We start from the raw sequence: 16,684 nt of genomic DNA, 5'->3' as shown, positions 1-16,684 counted from the left end.
TGTAGCAAAAAAAGCAAACATGATTCTGGGATGCATTAACAGGTGTGTTGTGAACAAGACACGAGAAGTCATTCTTCCGCTGTACTCTGCACTGGTTATGCCTCAGATGGAGTATTGTGTGCAGTTCTGGGCACCGCAGTTCAAGAAAGATGTGGAGAAATTAGAGAGGGTCCAGAAAAGAGTGACAAGAATGATTAAAGGTCTACAGAATGTGACCTATGAAGAAAGGCTGAAAGAATTGGGCTTGTTTAGTTTGGAAAAGAGAAGATTGAGGGGCAACATGATAGCGGTTTTCAGGTATCTAAAAAGGTGTCATAAGAAGGAGGGAGAAAACTTGTTCTTTTTGGCCTCTGAGGATAGAACAAGAGGCAATGGACTTAAACTGCAACAAGGGCAGTTTAGGTTGGACATTAGGAAAAAGTTCTTAACTGTCAGGGTGGTCAAACAGTGGAATAAATTGCCAAGGGAGGTTGTGGAATCTCCATCGCTATAGATATTTAAGAACAGGTTAGATAGATGTCTATCAAGGATGGTTTAGACAGTACTTGGTCCTGCCATTAGGGCAGGGGGCTAGACTTGATGGCCTCTCAAGATCCCTTCCAGTCCTCGTATTCTATGATTCTATAGAATTTTGCAACACCAGATAGCTACTGGTCAGTGGGAAATCAATCTGGAGTGAGCATATCTACAGTGGGGTCTGTTATCATACATGTAGCCAAGGAGAGCCACAGACTTCTGCAGAAGACAGTAACTCTGGGGAGTGTGCAAAAGATAGGGAAACCAATGACAGCAAATCTGTCCACTAATTATGGTGGGGCCATAGATGGAATGCACATTCCCATCCTGGCACTGGCTCACCAGGCCTCAGAGTACATCCTTTTGGTGTTGCAGGCATTGGTGGATCACAAAGGTTTTTCATTGACCTCAATGTGGGGTGGTTGAGAAGGGTGCATGACAGGCAAATCTTTAGGGATTCTGGTCTGTTTCGAAGGCTCCAGAGTGGTACATTCTTCCTAGACTAGAAAGCTTACATTGAGGGCATAGAAATGCCCAGTGATTTTTTGGGTGACTCTGCTTACCCCTTGTACCCTTGTCTCAAGAAGCCATATACAGGCACCCTTGACTCCAGTAAGAAGCTTTTTAACTATAGGCTGATCAGGTGCAGAATTGTGGTAAAATGTGCGTTTGGCCAGTTAAAATCCAGGTTTAGGTGCCTTCTGACCCTCTTAGACATCAATGAAGAAAACACTACCCTTGTCACTGGGGCCAGCTGTATTCTTCATAGCTCTTGTGAGGTGGTGGGGAAAGTTTCATGCTGGGGAGGGAATGGGTGGACCTGAGGTAGAGATCCTGGCAAGAAAGTATCAGCAATCAACCCCAAGGGAAAACAGGAAAGCCCAGAAAGAGGCACTGAAAATCAGGGAAGCCTTGAAAACCAAACTTGTGAATGAACATGAAGGTTGTTAACTGGAATCCCCCCACAACCATGCTATTTCTTTGCCCTTCATAAAACCCCTCATCAATCATGAGACAACCATCACCACCAACCCAACACCAAAGCATGTTAACCAATAACCAAAATTCTTTTTTCCAATATGTGTTTTTATTTAAGGGGCACTAATGGAATGATTGAGGGATATAGGGGAAATGCATGACTGACTCATTCATGTCTTTTATGGGCAAGCAGACAGAATTAATTAATTGGTTGATAGAGAAATCACAATCAGCGAACTCTGCCTTAATTGAAGCTGCTTGATAAAAAGTCAGTGAACTATGCACCCCACCCCCAAATGTCCCATTACATGCCCTCCCTAGCTTTTGGAGGCACAGCATCCCCAGGCCACTCCAGGCACCACCGATACATTCCACCCTTACTCTATTAACTCTCCTCCCCTGGACAGGGCACTGCATCCCCCTTCCACTCCAGGCACCATTATTTAAGATCTCCCTCAACCCAGTCAGGCCACTCAGTCAGTCACAGAGCTCTGTTTTTTCCTTTGTGACTATATCAAAATAATTTTCCAACTATTCATTCTGCAGCCTCTTATCTGATGGACTGGGCCCTCTTTATCTTTTACAAGGGCTGTCCTCTAATAAAAAAAATTAGAAATATTAATGTCATTAGCAATAGCTGCATTTTAATCTTTACTCAGAACAATGACCATACTAACAGAAAAGAATAGGTGTCTTTCTCTATGGAAGAACATATTGCAACTGCAAGGTCACTCTGTGTTACTCTTAAGATTGATGAATACATGATTCCAGGCACAATGATTTCAGCTCTTCTACAGCAGAGGTTTACCTTCAAGACTATGGTAAGTTATCCTCGATTCATGGGGTGGGGGGGGGGAATTCTTAAAGCAACATTGGGGAGGAGGGAAAGGGAGGGAAGGGCACAGCATGTTCCAGGGATGCTGGCCCATGGGGGAGTGGGTAGCTAAATCATGGCACTCTTAAAGGCCACTGGCCCTGGACAAAATAGGGTTGCCTGGAGCGTGCACTGCTTAAAGCAGCATCTGGATTTTAAAGCAACTGCTCCAGGAGTTAAAAAATTAGTAAAAGTCACTAGGGACATGTCCATGAACCATGGGAGGGTCTGATCGCCCGCTGGCCCAGCCTGGAGACGAGAGTATTGCCTGAAGCTGTTGCTGCTTAAGGTAGCACCTGAACTTTAAAGTAGCTGTTTCAGGAGATGCATCAGTTTTTCTCTGCAGATGGGAGGTCACAGGCAAAAAATCATTAATGACTCACAAAACTTCCCGTGCATTCTAGGTGATCAAATGAGACATCTACCTCATCAGAATAACAAAGAGGGATAAGGAAAGATTGCTCGTTCTGTCCAGATACCATGCTGGAAAATTTGCAAGAATGCTCTGTGGAGTCTTGCTTCCAGATCACTTACTGGTGGCTTGGCATGGTAAGGAGTCTTACTGTGGAAGCAAGAATGAGTGAGGTCTCCTCAAAAATCTCATGAGGAGAGTCCAAGAGCTCCTGTCTAAGACCTTCAGCTTTTCATCCAAAGAGGATCAGTACTCCATCCCCAGAAGTATTAACAAGGTGTTCTAAGGGAAAGGGCCATAGTATAGTTCAACTTCGCAAATATGACTTTTCAAGTTACCGTGGGTGGAAGTTAGCATTACAAAAGTCAACCATACAGCCCCTTAATCAACCTGTTTAATTCTGGGGTGTAGACAGACAGCTTCTAAAATCAAACTTAGACCCTTAAATTCAATTTAATCTCCTAGTGTAGACCAGGCCTCAATCTTCTCTTCTCCAAAATAAAACCACCCAATTCTTTTAGTCTTCCCTCATAGGTCATGTTTTTCTATATCTTTAATAATTTTTGTTGCTCTTCTCTGGACTCTCTTAATTTTGTCCATATCTTTCTTGAAATGTGGTGTCCAGAACTAGACACAATATTCCAATTAAGGCCCCAGCATAGAGCAGAATAGAAGAATTACTTCTCATGTCTTGCTCACACCATTCCTGTTTAATCTATCACAGAATCAAGTGGGTTTTTTTTGTTTTTGTTTTTTTTCCAGTGCTGCCACACTGTCCCATTTTAGCTAGTGGTCCACTATGACTCCTAGATCCCTTTCCGTAGTACTCTTTGCTATACAGTTACTTCCCATTTTATATATGTGAAGCTGATTTTTCCTTTGTAAGTGGAGCACTTTGCATTTGTCCTTATTACACTCTCTCTTCATAGTTTCACAATCTGTAGATTTTATCATCTTGTATTCTAACTTACATCAAGGGCAAGGATCCATAAAAATGGCTTTAAGTCACTTTTACCCCCGTATGCTCTCTTGTTGCACTGTGAATATCTCAATTAGAAATGAGAATTGCTCTGTGTCTTTCCTGTTAGTTCTGTGACAGATATGGCAATTTCTACTATATCCTGCATAAACATGGGCAGCAGGTATCATAGGTAGGGGAAGGCAATGCATCTTCCAAACTGCCCCACCTGGCCCTGTCCATGCTCCACCAGAGTTCACCAGCTTCCCTGTCCCAGACTGCTTTTGTGGTGGCAGAAGCTGAGCTAGGCAGGCTGGGGGTCAGTGACACTGCCTGTCCTCCCTGTGTTAAGGCCACTCTGGCTCCCAGCACTGAGGCTGGTAGCTTGGCTGCAGGAGGGTGAGGAGGGCTTTTTTAGTTAGGACTTTGGCCAGTAGGCATGGCACAAGGAGCCTGGGTTTGTTCCTTCTAGCTCATGAGTGGGGCTGGGGGCCGGTGGGATCTCACTGCCTGCTGATGCTCTGGGGCTAGGAAAGGCTGCAGTTGTGCTACCTGCCAGCTCTCCAGAGCTCTGGGGCCAGCTGCAACCATGACACCCACCTGCTTTCCAGGGCTTGCTTGCTTTCCAGGGCTTGCTTGCTTTCCAGGGCTCTGGCTGGGAAAGGCTGCATCCACGTTGAATGCCAGCCCTCTGTACTTGAGGGCAGGCTGCAGCTTTGCCACTTGCCAGTTCTCTGGAACTCTGTCTGGGGCAGAATGCAGTTGTACTTCCTGCCAGCTCCCTGGAGCTTTGGGGCAGGGGCAGGCTGCAATAGTGCTGCCCACTGGCTCCCCAAAACTCAAGAGCCAAGGGAAGCTGGTGCTGTGCTACCCACCATGCTCTAAGGTGGGGAGCAAAAGCCAGCAGCCCCACTGGGAGAGAGCACTGTGCACTTAAAAGGGCAAATTTTTAAAGGTTGAACCTTTAAAAGTGAAGTGAGTGTTTCAGGAAATATTTAGGAGGAAGTGTATATACATATACTTCCTCTGCTTATGCAAGTACTCAATGTTTTGAACATTTAGTCTGAGGAGGGGATCATTTGTCTGTTGCTCATCTATTACCAGGTGATTAGATAGACTGGCAAGGCCCATGGGCAAAGTGTGCATCTGTGCGTGGGAAGTGGGGGTGGCTCTGCACTCCGGAAGGGCCTGGGATGGAAGTATTGGGGCTGGGGCTGCCAGCTCTCAGTGCTGCCCAGACCATGTTTCCCCCCAACTCCCACTGTCCAGAGGGTACCACGCAGGGCTCTCACAGTGATTTGAAGTGCTGGAGCCCTGAGCCCCAAGGCAACTGTCTCCTTTGCCCTCCCCATTGGTGGTCCTGCCTTTTACATGAGTATGAATCAAAGCCCCAAAATGCATAAGGAAATGATACAACTTCATAACAAACACAACCAAGAATCTATGAAACAGCAGAAAAACTCCTTGGTGGGGTTTGAAGTACAGTTTCTCTGCTAGATCTCTTGTAGGAGTTTGGGTGATATCTGGGAAGTTTATAAGCATGTGCGTACCTTCATTTATTGTTTGTAATATTGTCTGTGTAATGCTCTTAACATAAGAAAAATGTGCTTGCTTAGAAAGAACTGTGATCATGTAACTGTGGAAACTATGCTTTTTTAACCTCTGAAAAGTAAAACAGGCCTCATGAGGCAGTTTGTCTGTTGAGGAATTCAGTGTAAGTAGGGAACTGTGCCTCCTAGATCAGGAGGCAGACAGAGACATCAGTCTCCTCTCCACCTGAAAGAGGTGATGGCCAGGGAGATGGAAACCTAAGCATGGGTGCACTTGCTGAACCACAGTGGAGAAATATAGGCACAGTTGCCTTGAACGGTGACAACTACTAAAAGGGAAAATCTATTTAATATACTTACAAAATCAGTAAGGTCTCTGGTTTCTCTCTTGATCTGGGTGTAGGGCTGCAGGTAGTGATGTCACCAGTGTTGCAATACTTCTAAATTTGTCGCAAGAAAGGATTGCTGATTCATTGTTTTGATTAAAACTTAACTATGCAGTTCAGGACAACCATATGCTGGCCATCGCCTCTCTTGGTTGGAGCTGGCTTCTTTAAGTCAGGTTACAGCAGCAGCTTGTGAGTATCTCTCTATGACAGATGGTCTCAGACTCCATTTTTGTCTTTCTCAATCTGAGAGACTTCCTGCCAGTTGAGCCTGGCAGGCCACCTTTGTCACACAATCCAGGGGACAGCCATGGCTTGATATTGATCAGGAGCATCTAGTGCCACAAAAGGAAGACTGAGCTTTAGAGCTGTGCCTTCCAATGAAGAACTGATTCCCAGCTGTATCTCGTAAGTCTACCTTGCACTGAAAGTGAGGAGACTGATAGGGATTCACTGGTAATGGCACTACACCATATAGCACTCCGGTGGCAATTTAAAGGCCCTGGGGTTCCAGGTGCCACTAGTACCTTAGTAGCAGCAGTGGCATCCAGGAGAATTTAAAATTATCGGGCGTATGGGCTGTTGCTCCTTTGCATCCCCAGCGGTCTGATAGTCCTGATTCAGCTAAGTCCTGAAGGTCTGACTTCATGCACCTGTATTTACTATGCAAAATAGTCTGGGTGCTGCATTTGAGGATCTGGGCCTTAGGGCTTGTCTGTAGAACTAGTTCATGAAGAGCTGGGGTGTAAATCTACAATGTGCTAGTCTGCTGTGTACCAAGTTGCCATCTGGGATCTGTTACCGTGAACCCTTCACTTTTTTTAGTGTTCTGACCTCCAGTTTTGAAACAGCAGTAGTCAAAACACAATGAAGAATTTAAGTGCACAATAACTGAATCCACAGCTAACACGTAGCAAACCTGAGGACTGTAGACTTATACTTCAGCTTTCCATGCACTAACCTATTGTATGGACCAGTGTCACCAGCTGTACTATGTTCATTTTGCTACAATGGTGGATACTTAGGTAGGACTACTACATAGTAGAGGTTGTGTTAGTATCTAGTTAAAACCAAACTTCCACATCCTTAGAACTTTCTGAAAAGTTCTCTTTTAGAGCCAAAATTTCCCAGGCTGGTTTTGTATCAGAGCCTATTTTGAAAGTTTCTGGCAAATCCTGTTCTTGAGTTGAGAACAGATATCAATTTGTTGTGAGTTATTTCAAAATAATGTAGTCCTGGTTTTGAGAGGAGTAAGTGCCTATTTTAAAATAATTATCTCAAAATAACACTAGTGTACATAGGCACCGGATGTTAGTTTGAAGTAATTGGCCTCCTGGGGCATGGCACAGCTGCAGACCTGACCACTCTAGGCATATTTGAGGCCAACTCTACTGATTGCCCCTTCTGCAGCAATTTAAAGGAGCCAGCCACAGGCAGAAGGGCTGGCTGCATGTGCAATGCAAAGTAGTCAGAGCCATGAGCCAGGCCAGAGCTCCAAGCAATTCCTGGATAGTTGACAGCGCCACCAGAACTTCTCCCACAGCATCTGGTGCCTAAAGACCCAGGTGAGTGCTGTCCTGGACTGGTGAGGAGATCCTGGACCTCAGAGGGCACTGAGGGATGGAAAGCACTCGCCAGCCAGCAGAATGCTGAGGTTTATGACCAGGTTGCTGCCTGCCTGCCAGAGGAGGGGCACAGGGGAGATGGGAACAGTGCCAGCTCGAACTCAAGAAGCTTCTCCAGGGCTACCACAAGGCTTGGGAGGAGCCCAGCTGTTGTGGGGCAGGATCCCAAAGGTGCTGCTATTATGAGCAGCTGGATACCATCCTGGCAGGAGGGCATATCTCTAGCTGCCTGTCTTGCAGACGTGGAGTCTAACCAGGCCATGGCCAATATCACCTTTTGAAGTGCCTGAGGACTACAAGGAGGAGGCCAATTACTCCACAGCTGTCAGTCCAGAGGACCTGCTTGACCCTGGAGCCAGTCCTCTACTCCCAGCACATCCCTACAGTCCCAGTGAGGACACTTCATCTGACTGAGGGAAAGGTTTCTATCATCTAGGGGACAGGCAGCACCTGGGGAGAGATGCACACTCCTTTTGTGTCCCATGTGGCAGGGGGTTGCAAAACATCCTGGTCACCTGTCTGCATATGGCCTGCTAGTTGAAGCAATCACCTCCAGGATGCTCCCATACAGGCACTCCCCCAGTCCCTCTCATGAAGTTCCTGTAGAGGCTGGCTTTGTGCCAGTCTCTATGGTAGGACACTTTTCCATGAGACGCCCCCACTAAATTGACTGGGGTCAATGGTCCTGTAATATTGGAGTTTTTTCCAGGGACAGCTGAGGGGATCAAACAAGGACAAATTTCTTAAATGAGGGCTTCTTATGGTTCAAGATTGGGACTCCTTCACTATAAGGCACACCAAACCAGTTACACAGAGCACGTTTCCTGCTACACTGGCCAGCAAGAAGCCACAAAAACAATTCCCTTGAACACTCCAGATTCCCTTGTGCCACAATTGGTACCCTTTTTACACAAATGAGAGATAATGAAAATCAATCTTACCAAATCTGAACTGGTTCTTCTAATCCCAAAGGACCAGCTGCACACCTAGGTACACCTCAGATCTTACACAAAACAGCATACTGTGCTGATTCTTTCTAAACTGAAATCTAAAGGTTCATTAATGAAACAAAGAACAGGCTGAGAGTAAAATTGTTAAAGCAATTAAATTACATACACTAATCACAAAGTTCTTGATGCAGGCTTTCAGATGAGGTGGAATAGACTGCTATGTTAAAAGTTTCTGGAATATATCCTTTGTTTTGGATGGGTCACCATTTCTTCTGGGCTCAGTTCATAGCAAAGATGCTCCTGAAGAGAGGAGCTGGAAGAAGACCAATGAAGAACATCTCAGGCTCTTCTTTATACCCTTGCTCATGAGGAGGGAATTCCATTGTTCTCCCTGTGTAGAAGCACGTGTGAGATGGAGCCTGTCAAATGGGTAGGTCACCTATACAAGTCCTTTTTAGGCAATCTGCCATTGCCTGTCTGCTGGGTTACAGGTTTACAGCCAAATTTCTTGGATGTGGATTGGAACTTGATCATGTTCTTTGTCTCTCAAGTAGTACTGCTTCTCTTGACCATAATGCCTTTTACAATAGGTTTCCATCAAGCCTCTCCTTGAGGTCTCCCAGAAATTAAAATATCAAATATAAGTACAGAGCCAATACTTATGACTTTAAATATAAAAATTATGTAAGCATATGAGCAATATAAACAGAATCATCAAATCATAAGCTTTCAATAGACACCTCAGTTGGCCCACTTTGCACAAGATTTGATGCAAACCTAGAACAATGGTTGCAGCAATATTTTGCTTCATCATCCACTAATATCACAGATCCACACAGCCACAGACCCAGAATGCTCATGGCCCAGCATTGGGCTTGCACTCAAGCAGCTGCTGCTCCCAATGTAGTATGGTGCTGTGGGGTAGACTGAGGTCATGAAGGGAAACCTGCCAGTGGGGGAGGCAGAGGAGGGGCCCTTTCCTCAGCTAGTGGTGTCTGCTGCTCACACCCTTCTCTTAACCCCATCCCTCCAGTAGGCATGAATAGGAGTCTTCCCTGTGGGGAATGCTGAGTGCTGAACCCAGGGTATGCGTGACTCTGGCAGAAGGTGAGCCACTGCATTCCTACTCCTGCCTGCAGGCCCATGGGCTGGCTGTCACATTCCCATGCCTGCTTGTCCCTGGTCTGTGGGTGTTGCAATGTTCCTCTGAGTCATCAGTGCCCCTACTGGACAATGTCTGTCTGTCTGTGCAACATATGGCTGTGCTTGAAGCAAGTCATTAGTGTCTGAATCAAGACCTTTGGTGGGCCTACGCATCATACATAGAGTTTCCCATGATGACAGCCCTCTTTTAACATCTCTTCACTGCGGGGCCAGGTGGTAGCATGGCACATCCCCACCTCCCACACCATCCATCACTTGCATGGGATCTGCAGAAGAAAGCTCTCCCAGGATAGCCTGCTCCAGAAGCAGATGGTCTGCCTGCAGACCGTCATGAAGGGCCTGGAGGAGGAGCAGGTGGATGTCAAGTGGATCAGGAGCACCATTGGGCCACCTGGGACCACCTGATGAGCCAGCAGGATGCCATGGTCGCAGCAGTGGAGCACTTGGTGTCCTTCCTGGAGCAGGCCACTGGGCATATCCTTACCTCTTCCCCAAGCCTTCCCCTCACAGTCTCCACAGGGGCTGCCAGGGCTCCAGAACATGGGGCAGAGGGAATCCCTGAGCAGTTGCAGCTTCCCCGTGACCTTGAGACAGACAGCTCTTGCAACCCTGTCCCTGAACTCCTTGCCACATTCCAGATTCCTGGCCCCTGCCTTCCTCTGTGATAAGTCACCTCAATGAACACTCAATTTTTTTCCGGAAAGTGTTCTTTATTGTTTGTTCTGTGGGTGAGGGAAGATGGTGGGAAGAGAGGGCAGAGGAAGGAAGGGCTGGAGGGTAAAGGCACACGTGGGAAAGCAGGGGCCCATTGTGGAGAGACATGGAGGAAAGTCTCAGTAGTGTCCCTGCAGAAAACGGTCCTTCAAGGCCTTGTTGAGGAGCACAGCCTGTGATGTGCTCTGTGTATGGCACCAGCGTCTAACTGCTCATAGACCCAGATGTTCTGCCTCAGTCCCTCACGCTGGTAGGAAAGCCTCCCCCTTGCTCTCACACTAGTTATGGAGTACAAGAGCCCACCACCACAATGGGGATGTTGCGCTTGCTGAGGTCCATGCAGATGAGGAGACACAAGAACCTCCCCTTGAGATGGCCAAATGTGTATTTCATTTCTATATGGCACCTGCTCAGCCTGGCATTGAAGTCCTCCTTGTTGGGGTGCAGGTTGCCCATGTAGGGCTTCATGAGCCTGGGGAGCAAGGGATAGGTCAAGTTGCCCAAAAGGACAGCGGGCATGTCCACTTTCCAGTCTCTGATGGTGTGGTCAGTGAAGAAGGTGCTGGTGTGCATCTTCCAGAGGAGGCAAGAGTTCCAAATTATGTGTGAGTCACAAGCATTTCCCAGGCATTCCATGTTGATGTCTGTGATGTCTTGTGGTCCATGAGGGCCTGCAAGCACCATGGACAAGTAGATCTTGTAGTTGATATAGTCCATGTAGCAGTGAGCAGGGGCCGGTATGGGGATGCACCTGCCATCTAGGCCCTCCACCCCACAGCTGGGGAAGCCCATGGAGGCAAAGCCATCCCCAATGGAGTCCACTTTTCTCAGAATGATGACTGTGTGCAGCAACACCTGGTTGATAGTGTGGACAACCTTCAGGAGCACAACACTGACAGTAGATTTCACCATGCTGAACTGGTTCTCAACAGAGCAGTGGTTGTGTGGTCTGGCAAACTTCCACAGGGTTCTGGCAATACCCTTGTGTGAGGGGATGGCAGATCTCATGTGAGTTTCCTGTTGCCTGAGGGCGGGGGAGTGCCTTTCACAGAGCACCTGGTAGGTGGCCTTCATCATGCAAAAGTTCTGTGGTGACCGCTGACCCTTCCACCCCTGCAGAACAATACAGTCCCACCAGTCAGAGCCGCCAGAAGTGGTGCTCCTTGGTGTGCATGGGATTCAGGCTACTATGCACCAGCAGGAGCACCAGGACCTGGATGAGGGGCTGCAGCTGGTCCTCGTCATTGTCCCACTGGAGCAACATGTGGTATGTTGAAGGAAGTGTTCCAAGAGGTTTAGCATGAAGATTGTGAGCCTGACAGTGGTTTGGCCACCCCAGTTCCATGCTTTGACTCCTGTGGCATCCATAAGGGCAACCAGAACACAAGGCTGTATATGCCCAGTGCACCCCCTTGATATCCCAGGAGGAGGGAGGCAGTGGTGGAGTGATTTGTAAGATAGCCATTCAAAGCAGCTTCCCTAATCAAGTGGCTGCAGCAAATACCCACTCTGGTGCCCTCTCCAGAGTGATTCCGAGGGGCTCTTATCCAAAAGGGCTCTATTTTGTGTGGATGTGTTGTTTCAGAATAAGTTTTGCTTACTTCAGGGCTTCTCTGTCGCATGGATGTGTTATTCCAGAACAGTTTATTTTGGAATCATACGTTCAGAATAAACTATTGTGGAATAAGTCTGTAGGAGGGAGGGATAGGGTTTGAGTGTTACCCTACTAAGCAGGAGATTGTGAGTTCAATCGTTGAGGAGCCTATCCAGGGATTGGAGCAAATAGGTGTCAGTGATGGTACTTGGTTCTGCTGAGGGGGCAGGGGACTGGACTAGATGACCTCCCCAGGTCCCTTCTAGCTCTAGGAGGTATGTGTAGAAATGCCCTTAGTATTGGTTCAGACATTGCATTGTTATTCTTAGAAGTATTTAATTTATGATCCAAATAATAAACATGCCTGAATCAGTGACAATGCAGCAGCTTTAAAAAAAGATCCAGTACACTTCTACCATGTTGCTAATTTCCATAATGGGTCAGCGACCTTTCTGAGGCAGTGTGCCAAAATTTGATTTTTGACCTCTGTGTATGGTCTGACTGCTAGTGATACTTTTTGAAGTAGTAGTCGACTCCGCTGGCTTGGCCACGTCCACAGGATGAATGATGGAAGGATTCCAAAAGACATCCTGTATGGTGAGCTAGCCTCTGGCAAAAGAGCTCCCGGACGCCCCCAGCTGCACTACAAAGATGTCTGCAACAGAGACCTCAGAGAGGTAGACATCGAGCTGGACAACTGGGAAGAACTAGCAGATGACCGCAGTAGATGGAGGCAGGGGTTACACAAGGGCCTTCAGAAGGGCGAGATGAAGATCAGACAGCTAGCAGAGGAGAAGCAAGCGCACAGAAAGCACAATAAGGACTTGCCAGACACCCACTACATCTGCAAGAGATGCAGCAAGGACTGTCACTCTCATGTGGGTCTTCATAGTCACAATAGACGCTGTAAATGAAGTCCTCAGCTGAAACTTTAAAGGGCGCGATCCATAGTCTATGCTGACTGAAGGATGCCTACTACTAGTAGTACTTTTTAATAATCCTATTTAGAACAGCATAATTAATAAATAAATTAAGAGCTAAAGCTTTACTATTTACGTGGTGGTTGGTATAATTAGCTGGTCTTTTGTTAATCCATAGACAGCACGGTTTTGAGCAAGCTCCTGGATGTATAGGTAAGAGGAGTGGGGTTGAGCTCCCTCCTCACAAGCTGATGAAAATCTGCTCGCATGCTACTCTTGATATGCATGCTGAGGGTTGCTGATCCCTATTCTATAAGGCTCTGTTTGAAAAAGGAAGCATGAGGTGTCTTTAGTTTGGCAGGACAATTGTGTAACCTGGAAACTTGAGATAAATCATCAGTGGACAAACATGAGTAAGTTAACCACATAATTGCCAGACAGTGAGTAATTGAAAATCACTACAGTGGATGATGTTTTACATCTTGCTTCCTTCTCCATGTCACATCTACAGTTAATAGAATAAAGGAGGGAGGAGGAAAAGTAGTTTGAGTCTTATTTTGGTTTCTTGATATATTAATAATAGTATCAGTGTCTTATTTACAAAAATCCCTATTTCTGCATTGTGCATTCACCTATATTGACTAGACATGAGCTTGATTGTTATTAGTAACTTAGAACCTTTCAAGCAATTAATGGCAGCAGTTTGGGAGAAATTTTGATGGTGCCTGGCTTTCAGCTGGAGTCTGGATGCTGGGTGAAGACTCTGGGCTGAGACAAGGAGTGGGATACAGAAAGGGCAGGGGGATACAGACTCTGGGAGGTGCTGGGGTGCAAGGGGAAGGGTTGGGGTGTGTGCTTATCTAGCACACCTGCACTGGTAGTTTCTAGGCAGGGGAACTGGGAGGCTTTTTTGCACTGCTGCCTGCAGGAATTGCCCCTGCAGCTTCCCATTGGCCACAGGGGCACTCAAGGCAGGGCAGTATGCAGAGACATCCCCTGCAGAGGCTTCATGGATGCTTGTGCTGGCCACTGAGCAGAGTGAGCATCCAGATGCCATTCTAGCCCTGCTGTGCTGTTAGTGATAGCAACAGGGGCCACTGATCATTTTAGATCACCTGGGGGCACAAAGGAGGCTGGGGGATGCACTGTGGTAGGGCATTTGGGGTCAGCAGGTTGGGCCAGGAGGGAGACCCAACTCCAAACATTACCAGAGCTGGTCCCTGGGCCAAGAATATTCCTGGATGCCTGGGCACCACAGGCACATATAACTCACCACCCATGTAAACAAAGTGCAATTAATGTTCAGAGCGTGCTCCTTACAGAACCATTCCTAAGAGCTGCTGCAGCTAAAACAGGCCATGGCACTACCTTTCCAAAGTACAGCTTGTATGCAAGATGGGGTGGGAAGAAATCAGCTGATGCTAGATAGCCTAGGGATGGAATATGTGGAAAAGGGTACTTCAAGATGGAGTCATAGATTCCAAGGCCAGAAAGAACCATCATGATAATCTAATTTGACCTCATCTGTTACATAGCCAGTAACCTTATCTCAAATAATTCCAGAACATCTTTTAGAATAACACTCAATACCAATTTATACATTATAAGAAATGCAGAATCCACCAGGCCTCTTGGTAAATTGTTCTAGAGGTTATTTCCTTGCACCATATAAAAATTACTCTTGTATTAAAAAGTAACAGAGAGGTAGCCATGTTAGTCTGTATTCTAACAAAACAAAACAGCAGTTATGTAGCACTTTAAAGACTAACAAAATGATTTGTTAGGTGATGAGCTTTCGTGGGACAGACCCACTTCTTCAGATTGGAATTGATATAGATCTGAAGAAGTCGGTCTGTCCCACGAAAGCTCATCACCTGAAAAATAATTTTGTTAGTCTTTAAAGTGCTACATAACTGCTGTTTTGTCTTGTACTAAAAGGAGTGTTGTAAGCAAGACACGAAAAGTAATTCTTCTGCTTAATTCTGCGCTGATGAGGCCTCAGCTGGAGTACTGTGTCTAGTTCTGGGTACCGCATTTCAAGAAAGATGTGGACAAATTGGAAAGGGGCCAGAGAAAAGAAACAAAAATGATTAAAGGTCTAGAGAGGATGACATATGAGAGAAGATTGAGAGAATTAAGTTTGTTTAGTCTGAAAAAGAAAAGACTGAGAGCAGACATGATAATAGCTTCCAAGTACATAAAAGGCTGTTACAAGGAGTGAGAAAAATTATTCTTAACCTTTGATGATAGGACAAAAAGCAGTGGGCTTAAATTGCAGCAAGGGAAGTTTAGCCTGGATATGAGGAAAAGACATCCTGTCAGAGTTGTTAAGCACTGGAATAAATTTCCTAGGGAGGTTGCAGAATCTCCATTATTGGAGATGTTTAAGAGCAGGGTGGGTCAGAGTCCCCTACTCCATTCTTGTCCCCCTCTTCCTACCTCTGCCCCATGCCTTCCTGACCCATTTCCCCAAGCAACAACAGCCAGTAGATTACCAGGGGGCCTGGTGTAGGTCAGGGGTTGGCCCCCCTGTGCTTCTAGGGGCCTCTGGCAGCTGCCCCAACTCTCCTATGTATGGGAGGGATGGGGCAGTTACATGGGGCTAAAGGTGGGCAGCAAAGGCAACAGGGGACTCCTCTGCCTGCACTCACCATGCTGGAGGCCGGAGAGGCACCCTGCTCTGCTCTGCTGTGCCATGCCACAGCACCCTTGCAGCCACTGCAACACACTTCCCTGCAGCAGGGTGTTCTTGCTCCAGCAGAGAAGAGAGGTGCAGCAGGTCAGGAGGGCAGTGTGATACAGCATGATGGAGCAGGTTGCTGCTCCCACTGCCCACATGGTGAGTGTGGAGGGGGCAAGCCCTGCTGACTCTGCTGCTTGACTCTTGGCTCTAGGTAACCCATGCCTGTTGCCTGGGGAGAGGGGATAAGAGGCAAAGTGGGGGCAGAGCAGGGCTGGGCAGTGCCTGTGGCTTGGGGTGGTCTCCGTGCTGTGGTCTCAGGGGCTAGGTTTCCCCTGGCTCTGTGCCCCCACTCAGGATGTCCTGCCTGTAGTTGATGGTGAATGTGAGAGGAGGGCTGTTAATAGGGATATGAGACATTAGTGGATAATGTGCTGGTGGGAGTTTGTCATCGGTGGGAGCTATTTGACAGATGTGTTGAAATGGTCTGAGGTTGACAGGCTGTGACTTGATGGGTGAGGTTGAGTAGGGAATAGGTAGAGGGTGGATAATGCATTGGTGGGGTGGTGATAGGGGGCAGCTGAGGTCAGTGGAAACAGGATAATGGGTAGGGGGTGCCTGATGCTTCAGTGTGAGTTCAGGTTGTTGCAGGTGCGTAGGAGACTGAAGGCCCTGTGGCATTTGGGACAGGTGGCATAGGGGTTGGTGATAACCTTGCAGATGGGGAGGACAGTGCAGGGTTGTGCTTTGGGACATTGTTCTTGGCTCAGCAGCTGTCGGGGGTGAGGGAAAGAGGGCGTCTCGACAACGGGGAAGGAGTCAGACCCGGCCAGGGCGGTCCCATGAGGCGGCGAGCGGGAAGTCTGAACGGATCCTACGGCGTCTTGTGAAGTGAGTGTCTAGAGCGCCAGCCCCTCCTTCGTAGCCATGGTAACGGGGCCTGCTACGCAGCGAGTCGCAGCAGCTCAGAGCAATTGGTGAGTTTCCCGCTCAGTCCGCCATCGAGCTGGGGGGGATCAGTCACCTTCCCCCCTCCCCACATCGAACTGGGGGGCCTGTCACCCTCGCCCCTCCCCACATCGACTCGGGGGGACCAGTCACCCTCGCCTCCTCCCCCCATTGAACGGGCGGGCGCTAGTCACCCTCCGCCCGTCTCCGCATCGAACCGAACCGGGGGAGCCAGTCACCCTAGCTGCCCCTCCCCATCGAACCAGGGAGTCAGTCACCCTCGCGTGTGCCCCCATCGAACCTGTAGAGCTAGTCTCCCTCCCCCCTCACCCCATCGAACCCGGGGGCAGTCACCCTTGGCCTCTCCACCATTGAACCCGGGGGGGGGGTGTGTGAATCACCCTTGCTCCGGTCC

At 47.8% G+C, this 16,684-nt stretch overlaps 1 protein-coding gene across 1 annotated transcript in view; it reads left to right on the top strand.

Moving 5' to 3' along the window:
• Positions 1-16,281: 16,281 nt before the first annotated feature.
• The window catches only part of CCDC57 (coiled-coil domain containing 57), a 95,841-nt gene continuing 95,438 nt past the window's right edge, over positions 16,282-16,684 (top strand). Inside the window, exon 1 of the mRNA XM_075014145.1 lies at positions 16,282-16,298. The gene's annotated coding sequence lies outside the window, so the exon portion shown is untranslated. The remainder of the gene's footprint in view (positions 16,299-16,684) is intronic.

This window comes from Carettochelys insculpta, chromosome 20 (genome assembly GCF_033958435.1).
Source record: "Carettochelys insculpta isolate YL-2023 chromosome 20, ASM3395843v1, whole genome shotgun sequence".
Lineage (NCBI taxonomy): Eukaryota > Metazoa > Chordata > Testudines > Carettochelyidae > Carettochelys > Carettochelys insculpta.
Note: the sequence above shows the minus strand (reverse complement) of the source record. Positions and strands in the feature narration are given on the sequence as shown.